The 15676-nt window shown below is 44.6% G+C and overlaps 1 protein-coding gene across 6 annotated transcripts in view; it reads right to left on the bottom strand.

Moving 5' to 3' along the window:
• SEMA3F (semaphorin 3F) overlaps window positions 1-11735 on the bottom strand; it is a 148035-nt gene extending 136300 nt beyond the window's left edge. For 2 of the 6 annotated variants that reach the window (XM_034440790.3, XM_087887682.1), the window contains exon 1: window positions 10322-10577. The gene's annotated coding sequence lies outside the window, so the exon portion shown is untranslated. Of the gene's footprint in view, window positions 1-9314; window positions 9422-10321; window positions 10578-10637; window positions 11299-11399 lie in introns of those variants that run through there. The other 4 variants (XM_087887681.1, XM_034440782.3, XM_034440807.3 and 1 more) reach the window with 4 other exon arrangements.
• Between the last annotated feature and the right edge of the window lie 3941 nt (window positions 11736-15676).

The following is a 15676-nucleotide window of genomic DNA, read 5'->3' as shown; positions in this document are numbered from 1 at the left end:
TCAAAAGATTAAGGATGAGAAATTCAACTTTTGGAACAGGAAAGAAGATGCTATGGCAAAGAAACTGATGCTGTGTGGGATGGGTCTATGACAACTCACCACAGCCAATGCACCATGGCGAACTCGTTGCAGGACAAGTCACCACAGGACAAGAGTTACCCTAATATCAAACAAATAGTGGAATAGAATTATTAAAGAAAGGATGCCAAAGGAGGGACAAAATGAAATGTGAATGTCAAAAATTAAAATTATTTTTTAAATTATTTTAAATAATTAAATTGAATTGTGAGTTGTCTCACAGTGGCGAGTTAGCCATGGCGAGTTGACTGTGGTGAGTTGCTTGTGCTGAGTTGACTGTGGTGAGTTTGTCCCATTCTGGTGTGGGATGGTCCATCAGTGGTTTAGAATTTGGTCTAGTGGTTAAGGCACCAGGCTACAAAATGAGAGACCAGGAATTCAAATCCTGCTTTGGCCATGAAGACCAGCTGGCTGACTTTGGGCCAGTCACTCTCTCTCAGCCAAACCCATTTCATGGGGTTGTTGTGGAGAAAATCGGAGGAGGAAGATTTGTTGGATATGTCCAATAAATAAATAAATCGAATTAGTATTATAATTTGCACAAGAGCATCTCAGTGCAAATGGTGTCTGATATAACCTCCTCCCCAATAGTCTACATTAATGCCATGATGACACCTGGAACTTTATATCTTTTGAGGGCTCTGAGAAAATACTGAACCAAAGTGATTTTTCTTTATGGTGAATATGATTCCAAGACTCATGCTATGTTCAATAGTTTAAAAAAAATTATGTGGACACATTCCAAATCTAAGGGCAGATAACCATATAAATTCTCATGTTTTTAGTAAAATCCCAAACCATCATCCTGATCACCTGATTGACACATTGCATTAACCATGGTTTTCCAATTCTTATGGTAATGAAGGAATCACAGTGGTGGGATCACACAAGACGGTAAGCAATCACTTCTTCGTGTGATGTATGAACCAGATTAGTATAATCTTGGCACGTAGGGGAAAATGTTATACAAGCAAGTCAATTACAAAGGATCTTGAATGTTAACCTCATTCTAGAGTGATATGGGTATTCTTTGGCATTAGACTGCCTAGTATTGAATGTGTACACACACACACACACACACACACACACACACACACATTTTGGACCATTTCCTAGATGAAGTGTAATCCTTTGCTGCCCTCTGGGTTTTCTACTAAATCTCTTCATGTTAAGAAGGCCTCTAGACCAAATCCCTTTTAGCTTTCCATACAGTAAATATTCCTAGTCTTCAAAAGAAACATGAATACAATACTTTTCAGTGCAGATAGATCTGCCTCCTCCTTTAGACGAAAAGAGATCCAAGGGCTGAGCAAGTTGGTGTACATATGATTCAAGATGATTTTTCGTGCCTGGATACAAAGGCAACCCCAAGAATGAATCCAGCACCCTCAGTAACTTCAGAGCAAAGTTGCTTCTGTAACACAAGCGTGGACTCTGAGTTGGGGGGGTGGGACTTTTCACCCCGATGAGTGCAACCGGGGTCACTCTGTCTCTACCGCTAGAACATTAGAAGGGCTCCCTTTCACTGGAGGAATGAATCTCAGCCAGGCCATCGGAGCCCAACTGCAATTAACAAACTCACATGCTGCTCTCATTTGGTAAAGTAAACAGGTTTTGATTGAGGGGCAGTAATCAACTTGTCTCCTCGCAGGAATGAAAGGAGTCCTTATAGTCCTATCTCATGGCGGCGGCAAGAGTCAGAGCCAGCAGCCCACCCACTAGGGGCTCTCGTGGGAGCAGCCCTTCCCCTCGGAGACAGAGGCAGAGTGGGGCTGCTCATTCCTCCCTTGTGCCTACCTCCATCGCTTTCCAACAGAGCAAAGAAGAGCAGTGAACCAGGGGGAAGGAACCCTTGCACGGTTACTGTCTCCATTTTCTGCCAGGCAGGAGAAATCTGGACTTAATTATTTGAAAGACCAAAAAAAAAGACCAAATGTGTTTTCTTTAAAAGGAGGAGGAGGAAAAGAGAGAGTTTGTATGTACCAGGCTAACTGAGTTAGAGGGGATCTGACAGCTTGGCCTGGCTAGAATGCCGGAGCTGAGGGGGTAGGGTGGGCAGTGAAAGTAACTACCCAGAATTCAAATGGGACTTTTTGTTATGTGTAACTTACAGTATTCCCTTTGTTGGGTATAAGTTACACATAAATTTCCCAACTTCAATGATGACGACAAACATACATTTCCTCATATGAACAGGTCATCATTTCCTGAAGATAAACATTTTCTCATTTTTTTTTTAAAAAAAAAATATGTTTGCCTTTTACCCAGTCCCTCTGGATCGGAACTGGCTTCCTGGCCTTCTTTCCCAGAAGAGCTGCCTTTTTAGAATACTGTACAGGTTTAAGCATCCATTCGACAACTGGATAACGAATTACACTATAGTTGTCTGTTTTCTGTGGTTGCAGTTGGTGGAGGTTTAAAAAGCAGAAATATGACTGAATGTATTCCTGCATGCAATTTCGGCATCTGGAATTGTATCAAAGTGCTACAGAAAAATGACTTCCCAGAACGATGGTCCTAATACTAGTATACGATGGGACCCTTTCACTGAATATTCTGGAAAAGCAATTTCTTCTAGAAAGCAGAAAGGCATTGGGTGCAAGTCACCTTCCTCGGAGGGGTATGATAAAAGTCGCCCAGAGTTGTGGGATACAAGATGGGCAGCAAATAAATGTTATAAATAAACAAATAAATAAAGTTCTCAATGCATCTATGGTAATTGGTTTTTAGTATATTTGGATGACACTTGCTCTGAGGACTTAAACTTTATCCAAAGAAATTGGCAAGTAAAACACAAAATCAGGTACGCAAATCCCTTCAGCATGTTATGATTACATAGGATCCAGACTCTCCTTGCCATGTAATACAATCAGAAGGCATTACCTAAAGATGTTCTTAAAATATGGACCCAAGAAGCCCTGTCTGCTGCCTTTGCCATCTTTTTCTCTCGTTTTTTCTTTTGCAGCACAGCTGAATTTTCCTTCTGCTAATAGAAGGCAGAACATTGTTCTATCCAGCTGAGCCTGCCTTGCCTCCGGAGACCTCTGGCTTTTCCTTCTTTTCTTCTTGTTCCAGCAAAGAAAACAGGCCATTTGGTGCCACCCATATTCTAAGAATGTTTTTTTGCATGGATTACAAGGGCTTGAAACTCAGAAATATGGTAACTTCTACATTCTTAAACTCCTTTTTTGTTTTATTTCTATTGTGCTAAACGCGCATCTGGATACAGTTATAAACCATGTTAAGAATGATTCAAACAGTATGTCTACATGTGAACAGGCAAAATCTGTTTAGGTATTTAGTGCTCTTCTCCAACAAGGGTATCTGAAAAACCTCAAAACTAATGTATAACATGCACATTATTAGCACTTCAGTGAGTTTCTAGAAAGATATTTTTTTAGGCTGATCCAGAACAATTTGCAGTGAAATGCACACACATACACACAAAGCACAAAGGCGAAGCAAGCCAAGCACAGCTCACATTCTGCTTGGGACAGAGATCAGAACAAAGGGAGCATGTTCTCAATACTTCTCCCTCTGGTTCAGGGGTCACCAACCTTTCGGACCTCAGGGACCACTAAATTCATAATTTAAAATCCCACGGACCACTAATATGATCTGCCTAATGACCAGCTGGGTGGGTGTGGCTAGGTGGTCATGTGACTGGGTGGGCATGGCCAACTCAATGTCACTCGTGTCGAGGGGCGCCTCACCTGCCTCTACTTGCCCCTCCCCTGCCAGCCACTCCTCACCTCCTCGCCCAAGTTCCTTAGGGCCCCAACAGGAAGCAGTTGTTGGAGCTAAGCAGCCACCACAAGAAAGAGTTGGTAAAACAGCTGGCTCAGTTCAAATTGGATCTGACCAAGAAGGAGGCTCAGCAGAAGCACCTCACTGAGGACTACGAGGCTTTCCATAGAGACTTTCCAAGCAGAGGGAAGACCTGCGGGAGTCCAAGGCCAGGTACCAGCACCTGGAGGCTTAGCAGGCTGAGTTGGTCAGCAGTTCCAGGCCATGATACAGTCCCACTGGAACAAGGCCCTCCAGCTCTTTGCCACCAGTGGCGCTTCCCTCCAGCCTTCACCCAAAACCCTGCACCAGGAGGCTGAAGCAGACCCCAAGTCAGAATTTCTGCCCCCCTTCCGACCTACACAAAAAGACCTCAAAGGGGGAGACTCTGCAGCAACACAAATATTCATTGCATGTATCCAGCCCAGAGGCTGTATTTTGAGGACCCCTGATTTAGTGCAATACAAAAAATGCTAATAATTTTTCTGTGGACCACCAAAATTTTCTCATGGACCACCAGTGTTCCACGGACCACCAGTTGGTGACCGATGCTCTGGTTAACCGGTGAGGTGCACGGAAATAGGAGTTAATGACAGAAACAAACTTCAGGGATTTCACAGGAAAATCCTTGGAATCAGTCAAACAAATCCAACCTGGCTTTAAGGACATTCAGAATAATGGATGGGCCAATGGAGGACAGAGCTTTCTTCAGCTGTGGGCAATATACCACAATTGGAGGAGTTAAAAGTTTCCCCGGGGCAATATATCATAGCAATTTCCTTTGCTCTAGGTAAATATTTGTATTATTTCCCTTTCTTTCAGCGCACATTTGCACTTCCTTTTTTGCAGATTCCTCACTCAGCACTCACTTTGGGATTTTTTTGGAATCAGAATGTCTAAAATCTGAATTCAACTTGTGAAATAATTGCTACATTTCAACTGCAGTTGAATCAAAACCCTGCCAACCTTAGAAAATAGCTCTGGCAGATAACGCTGTTGCATTTGGATGGTGATGAGCGTGCCAGTGACAGCAAGTGAGATGGCAAACAAAGGGAAAGGGTAGGGCGGGGAGAAGGATAAGAATGAAAGAAAGAAGGAGGAGAAGAGCAATAGAAGTAGCTGAAAGTTGTGAGATAAATGCCAAAAAAAAAATCTATGCATGCGTAAATGAAGAGAAGCTGTTTCAGCAGCGTTCCCTGATTCTAAAGTTTTATGCACTTTGCTGGTGGAAATAGACTGAACTGACTCATATGTCACTATGCATTAGGTGAGCCCATGTGCCTTACTTAGAGACCTTTTGCATATGTTAGAGCTAAACCACCCTTCATCTCACATAAATAAGGAGATCAATTGAACCATAAGTAAGGTGAACATTTGGGGAACTAAAGAAAATTGGGGAAGCGTCCTGATGGCTCTGTTAATTCACTTCAGTTAATTCACTTCAGAAACAGAGGGGGTTTCTGATCACACTCAGTTTACCACCAGGCCTTCAGAGAAAGAACAGGGATCATCTTTAGAGAATGGTAGAAAGAAAGAGGAGAAGGAATATGCGAGAAAATTATTAACAACTCTGTTAATATATGGATGCCACTAATGGGCAACGATACTAGTAAAATCATTACAGCTTCCGATCTAGTCACGGGTCTCCTAACATTGCCATATTAAAGCCTCATGAAATCTCAGGTCTGTTTTACAGCAGTGTCTCACTATTAGCTACATTCCTGTGCTCTCTTGTGCCTCCTAGAAGTGATTAGAAAGGCAGAAAATGCCCAGAGCATTCATTCCATTTCACCAATTATCGGTAGGGATTTCATATAATCATTTCTCTATTTTGGAGAGGCGGGGGAAGTAGAGGAGCACAGATCTCCTTTTTATTTCCAGTGTTTTCCTGGGGCCATTAGGTATAATAGGGCAAGCACCTTAGGCAGACATTCTTGGTGGAGCGGAAGCAGCAAGATATTAATGGGCAGAGCTGGGGGGCTTGGTGGTCTCATGGGGCTCCCTAGACTCCTCTGAAGGTAAACTTTTGCTTCTGGGTAGAGGAGATGATGCGAACAGACAAAGAAAAGGGCAATTACTTATTAAGCCTATAGGCTGACCAACTCCAATGTGACTATGGGTAGGTGGGTGGGTAGGTAAGTCAATGCTGACTCTTGGCAACTGCCTGCACAAGTCCTTGCAATTTTCCTAGCAATGGATTTTGGAAGTGGCTTGCCATTACTTCTTCCCCAAGGGTGTGAGACAAAATGATTGGCCTAAAAATCACACAGCTGGTTGTGTGTCCAAGGCTAGGCTACAATTCAGTCTGCTGGTTTCTAGCCTTCGCCCTACACCAAATAGGCTCTTTTGTTTAAAAAGCCTATTTTAAAATCAGTTTAAAATAACACAATAAGTATAAAAGGGAAATGTCTAGGGGAGGAAAATGAATGGACAATCCAGTTTTCTCCAGAGGGGTCTGCCACCACTTTGCCCAAAGTTGGAAGAGCTGGTTTAGGGGGCTTGTTGAAATAGGAATGGTTGTCATCCACAGATCAAGAAAGGTTTTTTTCTTGCTAACCTCAGACAGACAGACAGATAGACACAGACATAGAATAACACAACAAAAATATAGAATCACAAGAAGCTGCCTGAGGTTAGCAAGAAAAATAATAGAATTATCTTAAGGTAATACCCTCACAGGTAGGATGAGAGAGAGAGAGAGAGAGAGAGAGAGAGAGAGAGAGAGACAGAGACAGAGACAGAGACAGAGAGAGACAGACAGACAGACAGACAGACAGACAGAATAACACAACAAAAACATAGAATCACAAGAAGCTGCCTGTCTGCCTGTCTGTCTGTCTGTCTGTCTGTTTCTCTCTCTCTCTCTCTCTCTCTCATATCCTACCTGTGAGGGTATTACCTTAAGATAATTCTATTATTTTGTTAACCAGCTTAAGCAGAAGTATTAAGTTGGTTTAATAAATAAGCAAGGCAGTATGGATGCCTTGAATGTGGCTCCTTATGTAGCCAAAATGCCACCCTTTCATAAATAAAAGGCAAGCATCAGCAGCAGGAGGGAAATCCATGTGTTTGCAGAAAAACCAAGTGGAGAAAATATCAGCACAATGAAGATTGAATATTTAGTGCTGGGTGGATAACTATGGAAAATTAATTGAAAATCACAACACAGCAAAGAGAGAGGAATGGCAGAGTTATTTGGGAATTCCAACCTCCCCCCCCTCTACTGCAAAGCCCCACTTTTCATAACTATGCATGTTATCTGTCCTATGATAATTTGCACCTGGTAGCAAATACAAAATAAGTTTACTTAATTCTTTGCCCTATAGCAATCAATTTCCAAAAGTTGTAGTATGTGTAGAAACACACTGAGAAGGAAAGTGCATTCCACAGCCACCTTTGTTGCTAACTGCAGAGAGAATTTTATTGGCTTTTCCAGTTTTTCCTTGGGATTCCAATTATTCCAATGGCCCCCAGAGTGAATCATAATGACTTCCACATTGAGTATGCTGATCATGGTAAGTTCTTCAAACTAACTATATATTAAGACAATGAGTATTCTTTTAAAATTTCAGTTCATGTGTAATAATGAAAACAAGAGATCTACTTGGATTTCTCTTCCCCTGTTTGTGCCAGAGGTGAATACTGCTTGCGTGTGATACATAGCACCAGAGGAATTTGTCAGAACAGTTTAACTTAACCAAGCTTTATGCTGGCATTGTAACAGACCAGTTGAAGAGTTACATGAATTGAACTGTTTCCTGTGAAAGTTCCCCAAATGTTGACTGCACAAGACTGAAAGCACAAGGAAGCCCATTTTTATTCAAAGCCATGTCCTGCCATGCATGCATGGAGATCAGGAGATGCATCCTTTTCCCCATTGAAACCTCATTCATAAAAAAAAAAAAAAACTGTCTGCCATTCATGCTGCAGTGAGAGAAATGAGGGTTCTCAGGAACAGGGACTGAGGAGGGAAGGAATCACCTGCCATGATAGTTGGACATTTTCATTCATGGTCTATAAAGGTCTGCAGTATTATTGGTTGAATTAATTAAGACTTGAATCCACAAATATCCCAATTACAACACAGTGTTTTGCATGTTATTTTAAACCAAAGTACACATTAAAAAAAGAAAAGAAAGAAAGTGGACTTTTCAAGAGAAGGAAGAAAAAAAGATTAATACTTGGTGGTTTGCTTGGAAAAGAAGAGAAAAGGCATCTGAAAAGGTGCAGAAACTTGTCCAAAATTGAGTTGTTGGAGTGTGGATTTGGGAACCTTTTAAAATGGCATTGGCCAGACTCTACCTGCATTTCATTTAATTGCCAAATAAGTCGACTCCCTCCCTCCCTCCCTCCCTCTTCTTTCTTTCTTTCTTTCTTTCTTTCTTTCTTTCTTTCTTTCTTTCTTTCTTTCTTTCTTTCTTTCTTTCTTTCTTTCTTTCTTTCTTTCTTTCTTTCTTTCTTTCTTTCTTTCTTCTTTCTTTCTTTCTTTCTTTCTTTCTTTCTTTCTTTCTTTCTTTCTTTCTTTCTTCTTTCTTTCTTTCTCTTTCTTTCCTTCTTTCTTTCTTTCTTTCTTTTTCCTTCCTTCCTTCTCTCTCTCTCTCTCTCTCTCTCTCTCTCTCTCTCTCTCTCTCTCTCTCTCTCATACGTTAATGCACGCAAATATATAATTCGTTCATAAACGAACTAAGGAGAACTGTCGAAGCTTCTGGTAAACGCGTTTCTGGCGGGTCTCTTCCCCCCGTACAGTTCATCGGAAGCACAAATTCCTTCGGCGCACTTCTCCGCGCCCCCCGCGGAAACCAGTTGCTTTCCCCTCGGGGTCGAGTGACAGCCGGCGGCGCGAAGGAAAAGCAACTCGCCCAGCAGCGGGCGCGGCGGGCCTGCCCAGCTCCGGAGCTCAGCAGCCGGCCCGGGGTCTTTCTCCAGAATCCCCGCGGCGGGGAAAGGTGGAGTGGAGCGAGAGCCGTGTAGCGCCAGCCTTCACTTCGGTGGGTGGCGGGGACGCGCGAGGCTTTGGCTCTCTCAGCACCGCCGGCCTCTTGAGCAAGAAAAGCTGCCTATTCTCTCGGGCCAAGAGAAACACAAGCTTCGCTCGAGTTCCCCGAGGCGTCGGCAATCGAGAAACCGCCGCGGCACGTTCGCAGGCGAACTGAAACGGGTCTCTAACCTTCGCAGAGCGCACCAGCCAACTCGGAGCGCGTCCGCTCTTTCCCTCCCTCGCGGCGCCCCAAGAATGCCAGGGAGGGAAAGAGAGAGAGAGAGAGAATAGGCGCGCTCGGACCGTCTGATCCTACCCGGCTCGTTTCTCCCGAAGCCTCGAGAGTTCAAGCCTTCGCCCAACCCTGGAACCTCAGTCTGATCGCACCATCGCCCCAGACCTAGCCCTGCTTTCCTGACTTCCCGGCGTTCAAGGACCCAGAACTGCCATCCAGTTCCCTTCCTCCTCCTACCCGCGATCCGCAGGTCCAGAGTAAACGCCCCGCATCTCAGACCTGCGCCGAGATTCCTGTTCTGGAAGGGACCACTAGCGACCAGCCAGCTCACCGGCGAGGAAATGGGGGCTCGACGCCGCCACGTTTCTAAACCCATGGCGGCGTTTATCTACCTAACAGGGGAAGGTCTCTCGGGAGACTTAACTTTGAAGGTTAATACTTCAGCCGGCTTGGTTACACGGAAGTCACGGAAACACACATGTACACGCGCCAAGTATGTTTTCAATGCAGTCCGGCGCCGAATCTCGATACTTTTTGGGTCTGGAAAGGTGATACTTTTCTCAAGTCGTCTGGCTTCTTCCTTCGTTCAGCCCCTTCGCCTGTTCTATTGCTCTTCTCTCAACTCCGGGACTTGAACCCTCCCGAGTTCCCTTCAAATAATCGTAGGCACTGGCAGCCACCCAAACATACAGAATAGATCGCGTTCTTACAGGAGAGAGAGAGAGAGAGAGAGCGAGAGAGCTTGCTATATGAGCCCCCCCCCCCTATTTTTTCTGGGGCAGGGATATCAAAGGGCCGACTTTCGCTGAGAGATATTAATAAAGATTCCAATCCCACCTTAGTTTAAAAAACAAAAAAAAAAACCCAGTTTCGAGTGAAAGCGGCCCAGATGTCTGTCTCGGCTCCCTTCTTCCTTTACACCCCACTTTCTCGGATTTCTGCTCAACTTTCCGGGCCCAACGGAGGTAAAGACAAGGGCCAAACTATCTGCTTCCCGGATGGGAAGAGGCCGCAGAAAGTTTGCAATCAGAAATAGTTTTTTTTTTTCCCCTCCCCTCCTCTCCACCGGTCGGTCTTCCACTTTCCGCTTGACAACCGTCTCCTTAGCTGTCCGGGGACCAGGTTGGAAGGAGTTCCGAAAGTGGAAGCCGGAGCCCGCGCCGAGCAACGTCCCCTGACCCTCCGCTTCCCCGCCCTTCTCGGCTCCGCGCCCCCATCCCATCCCCTCCCCTCCGGTCCTGTACCTTTGCGGAGCCTGGGAGAGCCGCCCAGCTGTTCCCCCGACGGAGCCGGACTCGTTCATTTGGAAGTGCGGCGACAAAGGTGAAGGCTGGAAGGCGCGGGGTGGCGATTAGCGGGGAAGAGAAATCTGCTTACGCGCTTAATCCTCTCCACGGGCACAGACGTACCTTTATTCCGCCTGCAAGCGGAGCGAACCCCGCCGCCGCCGCCGCCGATCCAACACAAGCCGCTCGCTCCCAGCTCCGCCAACCCAGAACCGAGGAGAGAGAAAGGAGACCCTACCTAGCCCTTTATCGGCGCCAAGGGGGCATTTCTTACCAGCTGTCCTGGGAGCGACGTCCCACCGCCGCCGTCCTTCCCGTTCCCTTCGCCCGAGAAGGAAGGCGAGCGCTCCTCCGGTGACCCCCGATCGAAGTGCCGCGATTCGGGACTTTGGGGGAAGGAATTCAGGAGTTGAACCCAGCTCTCTTCTCCCAATCCATAGGCGCGCTCGCGGCGGAGCAAGTTAAAAAGAAAGGCGGCCGAATCGGGTGGGGATTCCGAGGCTCCCCGAGCTGCGTTCTTGACTTTCTTTCTTTCTTTCTTTCTTTCTTTTTTTTTTTTCCCTCGCGCGACTCGGCTCGGCTCGCCGCTTCTTCTCCCAGCCTGAACTCGCTACCTTGCCCCTTCGAAGTTCTTGCTTGCTGCAGGCCGATCGCCAGGAGCGCACGAGCGCAAAGTGGGGGCGGCGGCGGCGGCGGGGGTGGTGGTGGTGGTAGGGAAGGAGGGGAAGGCAAGGCAGGAAGAAAGAATACAAATAACGATCGTGGACACTCCTGCCCACTTGGCAAAGAAGAAAAAAAGAAAAGAAAAGAAAACAAGAAAGAAAAAGGGGGGAAATAAACCGCCACCCTCCTCCTCTACACACATACGCTTACAAATCCCCCTCTCTCGCATTGAGCACCCAAAAGCCTATTCAGTCAATTGGCTTCTACTGCCAGCGATTTGCATAGCCCCGCCCCTTTCCCACCTCCTCGGCCATTCAAGCGGGCCACGGACCCGTAGCCCTTCCCCTCCCTGCCGCGCCCCCTCTTTTTCCACCTGTACCGCCCCTCCCTTGCAGCTGGGTTTGGCGGACGCGGGGAGCCGCGGGATTCCAGGAGCGCGCTCTGGGGGTCGGCTAGGTGGGTTGGCCACCGTCTCTCTCGAGAGAGAATGGCTCTGCCTTCCTTCCGCCCATCCCCTCCTGCCGGCTTAGGTTCGGTTCCAGCAGTCCTGGCGCGACGTCTTCCATCCACGGCCCACTTTGCAAGCAACGCGATCCGGATCCGAAACCCAGGCTAGGATTATTGGAATCGCCCGTGTTTCGGGCACATACGCGACTCGCCCTTCTCCTTCTCAGCTGCCTGCTTCGGAAAGGGGAATTCTGGCTTTCCTAAAAAAAAAAAAAAATCCAGAGGCAGCGTGCGGCGGTTGGGGGGTGGGGGTGGGTGGGGTAGGGGATAAATAAATAAATAAATAAATAAATAAATAAATAAATAAATAAATAAATAAATAAATAAATAAATAAAGCGAGTCCTTTGTCTTTCTCTCTCTCTCTCTCTCTCTCTCTCTCTCTCTCTCTGACGGAGTTATTCTGTGAAGTGCAAGGGAGTGCCTCGCGCCTCGTGGTGGTGGGGAGGGAAGCATGGTGATGGGGGTGAGAGAGGGAGGGGGAGGGAGGAGGGGGCGTTGGAGGAAGGAAAGGAAGGGAAGGAGAAAGAGGTAGAAAGCAAAAATGAAGAAGGAAAGAATACCCCGAGTGAGAGCGAATGAATGACACGGGGGTGGGAGGTAGGGAGAGAAAGATATGGGGCCTTGCTTTTTAATATTGCAAAAAATCCTCCCACCCTTCAAGAAATACACTCTCTGCAACAAAGAAAACTCCGGCGTAACTGACAGCAAGGAGAGACTGTTATCTCCCCACCCCACCCGAACCGGGTGCCTCCTTGCTCATTTTAATCTGCCCAGGCAAGCTTACTTAACTCTTTGGTGGAGAGGAGGAGCGAAGAGACCTAGGAGTTCTGGGTGGAACCATCCTGATCTTGAGATGCAAACTGAGAGCTGTGGAAATGCTCCGGTTTGGGTGCTTTGGAAGAAGGGTCCATTTACAAGTCAGGATCCCATGCTAAACTTCTGCCTGAGGGGAGCATTTTGTCACCTGAGTAAATAGGTAGGATGGCAGTTGCCCCTTCCAGGTAGACAAGCTGATCAGGCTGGTAATCTGAACTTCAGCAGTAGAAGAGATGCTGCACCTGAGGGAGAAGGTTGTTTTAAGAGCAAGGGGGAATGAAGGAGAAGAGGGGAGGGTGAGGAGAAATATCCAGGGAAGCGGTACTACAGCATATCGAAGCATCATCTACCAAAAGGGTAGACAATAAATCAGTGAATTATCGTGCCAGCATTCAAAACTATGATATAACCACATTTCAAGCATTGCATACTTCAGGTCACCACATCTTAGTGGTAATGCTATAAAAAGAGTACAGAAAAATTCATTCTCCACCATTCAGTTAGAGCTGAAGAAACTTCTTGAATGAGAAGAGAAAGGACTTCAAAGAAAAACTAGGAAGTCCAGTTGCCTCTTGAAAAAGTGTATTTGGGACAACCATGACCCTGATGATGAGAATCTCCATAGACAGTGCAGAAAAAGGCAATAAGTTTTACAAAATGATGTATGTAAAGAAGGGATGAACAGAGAAGAAGATTTTGTCATCTCCCAAAATGTAAAATTAGAAGGCATCCAGTGAAACTGACCAGTGGAAGATTTAAAACTGATACAAGGACATTTTTCTTCACAAGGTTGATTATCAACCTGTGGAATACAGTGTTACAAGATATGGTGCCGACTGATAGTGTACATGGCTTCAAAAGGGATTAGACATGTTTCTAATATCTAATTTCCAATATCTAAGGAAGTGCCACAAAGGAGAGGGAGTCAACCTATTCTCCAAAGTACCTGAGGGCAGGACAAGAAGCAATGGATGGAAACTAATCAAGGAGAGATGCAACCTAGAACTAAGGAGAAATTTCCTGACAGTTAGAACAACTAATCAGTGGAACAGCTTGCTTCCAGAAATTATGAATGCTCCATCACTGGTTTTTAAGAAGAGATTGGACAACCATTTATCTAAAATGGTATAGGCTAGGGTTTCCTACTTGAGCTGGAGGTTGGAGTAGACGACTTCTAAGTTCCCTTCCAATCTTTAATTCTATTATTTTAGACAGCAGGGCTAATTGCCTTGAGGATAACATATACAGTACCTCTTTCAGGCCTGGGATCGGTCTTCCTCTATAAATGGAGGGCTGGAAGAAATAGTGGGAGAGGACGTCTTGATCTCCTTGATGCATCTTGTGAGGTCACCATGGGAAGCAGAATGCTTGCTAGAGGAGCCTTAGGTTGATTCAGCAGGGCTATTCTCATGTTGTCAATTGAGATAACTGTCACAGTCAGTCTAATTATAAGGCTAAACCTGACATCATAAGCACTGGCCAGATGCAAACTAAATCAATTCAGGTTTATTACTCTGGGGTGGGGTGTCAAAACAGGGCATCGTAATGAATCTATCTAGTTTACGAATTCATGGTTTTACCTGCAAGAGCTCCTTTTCTCCTCTATGCTTAAGAAAGAGGGGTAAGCTGTGGTGAGGAGAGATATTCTATGATTTTTGCAAACATAGATTTTCATTTAATGTTGTGTGCATGCCGGAAGAGCTTCTGCAAACAATTTTTTTCCCCCTGCATAAGATGTATACGCCCCGAACATGTTCTGATCCTGGGTTATCGAGCAAAATAGATACTATTATAATTAGAAGTGCCGTCTAAATTCTCAGGCAGTTAAAATATTAATTCTATGCAGGTAGCAGGCAGGACATTCCATATTAGAATAAGTCTGGGTACAGCTATATAAACACACACACACGCGCGCGCACACACACACACACAGAGCCTTTCCCCATCACACCATGGACAGAGAATGATTGACCAGCCAAAAATTCTGCATTGAAAAAAAAAATCCACATGACAGGTTCTGGCCTAAGGCTAACTAGGAAGGATGCATAATTTTTCTGTCTCTACTCTCTGTCTCCCCTCCTTCTCCTCCCTCCCTTTTCCCCCTATGTCTTTCCCATTGATGAATAATTCATAGGAGGCTCTTTGGCATACGGTATCATCTTCTAGTGTGTACAGTTAAGTAAAAACTGCAGAAAGTTTCAACAGCCGTTCTATGTGGGGGCTTTTCTAATGTCACAACATCTCTGAAGTGTATTTGCAAAGTACTTTTGCATGCAGCCCCTATTACTGAGGGTTAAGATCACTGTCATATCTCACGGAAGATAAATTCCGTGTCTGATCTTTAGAGCCCAGATCTATTCAACTGCAACTGTTATAATAGGTGTTCTTGATATCTGTCAGCAGTCAATTCACTACCCAATGGAATCAGTGTTACAAAGTTTTAAAAGTAGACATGTAAATTTATGGGTCAATCACAATGCTTGCAATGTACATCTCTCTCTCTCCCCCCCTCCCTCTCTCCCCCCCCTTCCACTCTTTATCATAGATGCTAAAAAAAAAGCAGTAAACGTAAAGAAATTGTTTCTCCCTTCCTAAGTGTAAATAGCCATAAATGAACTTTGTTACTAGCACTCTAGATTTCCACCCTCCTGAAACTACTTGTAGTAAAGATTAATAATATAATAAAATGCATATGATCGTTTATTCACTTTGGGACTATAGGTATTGAATAATATAAGACAATATAGTACTATTTATCATTCAATCTGTTGATATAGATATGGAATCATATTTATTGATATATTTCTGGATATATTTCTGTTGCAATGTTTTTCACTAATATAAGCTATGAGCTAACCTAGAATTTGTTGAACAGAATAGCACATAATTCTTTTGCTAAATTTTAGATAATAAAAGAACACACCATTTTGAATATTTCTCTTTTTAAAAAAATTCCCACTGCAGGAACACAGTAGGCAAAAATAAATACACAAATACACAAATTTTTACTTACATCAATTTTTTACTTACTTACAATTAAAAATGCACTGTTGATTAAAAGTAATGTGCACTGCATGCCCATGTAAATATATTCAAATTATAAAACCCAGTGTGTTTACTATAATTTTTCCTAATGTGGTTTACTTCTGCAGTCCTTTTTATGTACCTACTTGGAAGCAATTTAAAGGAGCTTACTCCCAGTTAAGTATGAATGTTGTGGAAATATTGCCTGATTCATATCCACAATTCAGTTAATGTTTTTCCACTCTTGGGCACTTTTAAATGATTTTATAGCAGGTTGTTCATATTTCTGTTAAAAATATTCA

Source organism: Pantherophis guttatus, chromosome 2 (assembly GCF_059756535.1).
Source record: "Pantherophis guttatus breed Tessera chromosome 2, ASM5975653v1, whole genome shotgun sequence".
NCBI lineage: Eukaryota > Metazoa > Chordata > Lepidosauria > Squamata > Colubridae > Pantherophis > Pantherophis guttatus.
Note: the sequence above shows the minus strand (reverse complement) of the source record. Positions and strands in the feature narration are given on the sequence as shown.